This window comes from Ursus maritimus, unplaced genomic scaffold (genome assembly GCF_017311325.1).
Source record: "Ursus maritimus isolate PB19 unplaced genomic scaffold, ASM1731132v1 scaffold_15, whole genome shotgun sequence".
Lineage (NCBI taxonomy): Eukaryota > Metazoa > Chordata > Mammalia > Carnivora > Ursidae > Ursus > Ursus maritimus.
In genome coordinates, this window is record NW_024423897.1 from 57,232,172 (window position 1) to 57,236,954 (window position 4,783).

Below are 4,783 nucleotides of genomic sequence, written 5' to 3' on the forward strand. Positions count from 1 at the left end.
TGGTAGCTGTCTTCAGATGGCAATTATTCTCAGCTGCAGTCATGGCCCCATTAAAGACAGAGCTCTAGAGATGAAAAGTCCCAGATCCCATTATCAGTCCCTACTTCAAACATGAACTCTGGGTCTCGAAGGCTCTTCATGTGGCTTCTGCAGTTTAATGACGCCATTAGCATCTCCTACCTGAAGGCAGCCCTAATTAAGGCACTAAGACGCACGGCCGTATTTCACTTAATTGAGTTCCTTTGCTAGTTTGCAAAGAAACACAATTAATAAAATAAGTTGTGCGTGTCGCATTTTTTGCAGATCGACTTTGAAGTGATAACTGTTTGACTGATTTACTCTGAATAAAATGAGGAAAACAGTTCATGCTGAACTATTTGTAGGCGGTGGTAGTGAACATATGTTTCTAATTTGAGCTAAGAGAAAAACAAAAATATACAAATTTAGCAAATTTTAGTTCTTGACAACCACTCACGGGATATTTCAGCTAAGAAAAGAGCATATGGTTCAGGGAATAAAGAAACTAGCTAGCATGGTGTGGAAATGATGTTTCTAGGCTCAGAGTTTCATGACCGCCATGAGCTCATTCTTGTTGAGATGGGGGTCAGGTCTTGAACATTTTCCGTGGATTTTCCCATCAGTAAAGGATGCTGTTTATGCATGCAGGTGAGTCGTGTGGGGGTAGAATGGGCGCCTCATTATCTTACAGCCTGCTTCAGGTGGGACGAGTTTCATAAGGAGAGGATTAGGTCTCTTCAGAGCTGCCGCATCTGGAAGTGATCAGGTGGTTAGATTTGCTCCAGGTAAGTGTGAAGTGTGACGGCAGAGGGGTGTGGACGGCCTCTGCCCTTACGGCTCAGAATAGAAAAGGGATTTGGCCATCCTGATGTTTGGTTTTGAGGAGGCACAGAATATGCTACCCCAGAACGTGCCACTTTGGCATGTGGATTATTTCAAGCTGAAGATAATCAGGGTTCAGCAGACTCAGGAAGAGCTTTCTACCTCCCCCTTAAGTGCCTGAAAGAATTTAGATAAGGGACCTGTGCCAGGAAGAGAGCTATTACCAAAAATAACCTTCTATATTCAAAAGACTTATCTGCACAGCATGGAAACATTTGTTTACCAAATGTCTGCTCTTCTCAGCTTCCAGTGAATTGTCTTTCTCCCTTTTGAGACCCCTTGTCCTTAGCTCAGGATGGAATATAAGCTTCAATTACCTGAGTGCTGGGAAGTCTCATATTTTAATGGGGATTCCATACATATGAAATTTGTTTTCTTCCTGTTAATCTGTTCTATGTCAATTTAATTACTAGACTAGCCAAAGAACATAGAAGGGAAAAGGGAAAAGTTTTCCACCCCTACAGCTTTTCAATCACAATCTTTTTACTATAGTCAGACTATGGACAAATTATTTCATTTCTTGGTGCATCTGTTTGGTTTTTAATTCCTAAGCCTGTATACACAATGCTTATTATTTCACAAGGATGAAGTTTGCCCTTGCGTTGTAATTTATAGAAAAGATATTATTTTCAAGTTTTCTCTGATGATAAAAGATTTCAAGTTTTCTCAGACATGCTTCCAAATCCAAAGAACAGCACCACGTTTGATGTCCAAGACTGTGTGTGATGAGGGACTAGGTCAGTAGACCAGGAGCCCCACCCCAAGCACTGTGGTCCTGAACTCAACATGTGAATCAGGAGAAAGCCCCTTAGTTTCTGGAGGCCTCCATCTCCCCATCTTTGAGTGAGCTGATTAGAAGGGACGATCCTCAGGATTTATTTCCCAGCTTACAAGTCCTGGAGCTTGATGATGGTGAGGGTAGCATGTCTGTACCTTCCAGACAGAATCTTATGGATTCTTCAGCAGGCTGAGGAAACTTGATTTGATGGGGAGGCCACATTCCCAGGGAGAGGACCCAGACCATCTGACCACAGAGAATAGCCCTTGGGCTTCCTCAATTTTAAGGGTAGGGTCTCCAGTGCCTGCCATGTTAGCTGCCCAAGTTAACAAGTATAGGCACAATATGGACCCCCAGCTCCTTGCCTTCTCGCGGCCCAGGGGAAACATGGTCATTTCTCTGCACCAGTTGTATTGGCAAAGCTGCAGAGTCAGTAATTGGACATCCTTGAATCCAACATGAGGAAGAACTTTCTCGGTCAGAGTTGCCCAGCATGGGCTGCCCCAGGAAGCCTCTCACTGTGGGTTCCAGCACAGGCCCGAAAAGGGAAAGGACCTTTCAGACTCAGGAGGTACAGTACCATGGCACTCACCATGTGTTCCCTGGGCCAGGGGCATCAGCATCACTGGGAGGGCTGATAGAAATCCCAAGGGACTCCGAGTTGCACGAGGTCCTTGGGCGGTTTTGTTCACGTTAAAGTCTGAGAACTGCTGGGGATGAGGAGGAACCAGAGTAACAGCCCAGGTGTTTTCAACTTCTTCTCTTACAAGAGAGTCGAGCTGGGAGGGGAAGGCTGGAGCTGAGACCAGAGGCCCCTCTGCAGGGGTGGCTGGGGCTAGATGACAGGGTCCCCAAGTCTGTTTAGATCTAATGCTTATCTCCTCCAAACTTTTCTATTTAAACCTGCAATCCTCTTCCAGCAGAAGCCCTATTCAGTCTGCCTGGATCCCCTCTCAGATTCTCTTATCCCCTCCCAGATAGACACTAACTTGAGATGAGTGTATTTCTGAGCCAAGGGTGAATGGCCTTCTCCAGCCCTCACCTACACTGAGGTGATCTTAGGGGAGGGGAAATAAATGCGTGGGTTATTTTCTCAAGTTTGGTTTCAACTGGGCAGTTTAGACCAGCTGACATGCGGGGTCTACCATCTACACGGCTAGCTTTGCCAAGCACGTCGTACACTTGCCTGAAGGAGTTCTACACATTCTGGCTTTTCAAGAAGTGGTCCTAGATGCAGGAGGAGTAGCAGGTGAGAGGAGAGACAGAGACAAGACCAGAGTGCCGGTGGCATTCCAGAGGGACTGGGTCCGGATCTGCCCCCAGGTGCAAAGTAGGTGCAGTGCCTTCATGGGAGGAGTGGGTTAGGGTGGGCGAGGCTAACCTCATGCTGATTGTCCACTGGCTTAATTATTTGGAATAACCTTTTGAGCAGGGGAGTTACTTTGTAGAGAAATAGCAGCCTAAAAGATATTTGATTTTCGGGGCACATGGGTGGCTCAGTTGGTTAAGCATCTGCCTTTGGCTCACCTCATGATCCCGGGGTCCTGCTCAGCGGGAAGCCTGCTTCTCCCTCTCCCTCTGCCTGCAACTCCCCCTGCTCGTGCTCTTTCTCTCTCTCTCTGTGACAAATAAATAAATAAAATCTTTTAAAAAAAGATATTTGATTTTCCATTGTTCATAATCCTCAAAGTGAGTGACGGTCTCCTCTCAGGCCTGCAGACAGGCTTCACCCCTGCCGCTTACAGCGCATGCGCTGACTGGGAATTCAGGTGGACGGTGCTCGCGTGGGAGTGAGTGCATCACGGAGGCGGGATGTGCACTGGCTCCGATGCTGGATACGGTCGATCCCCTTCATGGCTGGGCAAGGTCCACAAGTCACTGGTGACCGCACAGGATGTCCACTTCCCCCAGGTGGTAAGCTCTCTCTGGTTCTGTATCCCTGTCTCCCACAAGGCAGTGAAAAAAGGACTCACTTCCCCTCATGTTCTCAGATTTTAAAAAATAAAATAAAAAGATCGAGTTCTCTGTTGCTGAATTGCCTTCTGGTTTGCCCAGCAGTCTTACATCAGAATGACTTCATTAGCTGAAAATTTCCCTCAAAATTCCAACTCCTATTCATTCAGTGATCACATAATTCTTAGCGTGCAGCCTGTAGGCTTGTCCCCAGTTTTGCAGATGCTCTCTCTTGCGGCTGTTAAAATTTCTAGTACTTTTAAAGTCTCAGAATTAATTTGTTTTCAGAGATTCAATTGACATTATTTTTTTATTACAGTAGAAAGCAAAGCTGTGGTTAAAAAGTAAATCATAGTTAATAGAAACATGAGAACTAATACTCAGAATAATACAGGAACGGATGGGGTGATGCTAATCCCACTTAGTATCTCAGAGCTACCGGCCTTGTTTTTCCTGCTTTCCTCGGGAAAGACTAATTCCACTATAAATGCTCCACGGGATATGTCAGAGCTTGTTGTGACTAACACATTGCCTTAAATTCAGAAAAAAAAAAAAAATGGGTGTGAAATTTGGCCCCTGTGGCATTCCATAAGCACATGTTCTGACCTAAAGCACAGCAGAAAGTTTGACCTTTTGGTATTTAGAGATGCAGCGTTTGTGTTACTTTTAATCCCACTCGCTGGTGGAAGTGGCAATAATTCCAGTGGTGCAATGGGCCACCGGCTGCGTACCCCAGGGTGTTCCTTCTGGGGAAATTCCACATGAGCTCTGCAAGTCTTTTGCCTGATCTCGGTCCCTTTACCATATTCTGCCCCATCTGCTGTAGGTTTCCACAAGCTCCCCCACGTGGTCCTGATGAGGGAACGGAAGGCAAGCTGAAGACAGAGCAGAAGCTGACACCTGAACCCCCCCCCCCATCGGATGTATGTGACATTCCTCAGGCACTCCTGTCTGCCCTACAGGACAAAGTAACAGTCCTTACTACCTACAGCCCATTGACAAGTCCTTGAAACAGGCATGGTGACATTCCTCTAGGAATTCAGCTGCCTCGATGTTAGCACTTTGCTAAGGGCAAAAGGCAGTCCTGGCCTGACCCCCTCCCCTCCACCAGGATCCTGTAAGTCTACTTTAATGTATAAAAATTCCTTTGGA

The 4,783-nt window shown here is 46.2% G+C and overlaps 1 long non-coding RNA gene across 1 annotated transcript; it reads left to right on the plus strand.

Moving 5' to 3' along the window:
* Nucleotides 1-563: 563 nt before the first annotated feature.
* Nucleotides 564-4,551, plus strand: LOC103662249. Its single transcript, XR_568388.2, has 3 exons — nucleotides 564-666; nucleotides 3,390-3,592; nucleotides 4,458-4,551. It is a non-coding gene; the product is annotated as an uncharacterized LOC103662249 (long non-coding RNA).
* Nucleotides 4,552-4,783: the final 232 nt, after the last annotated feature.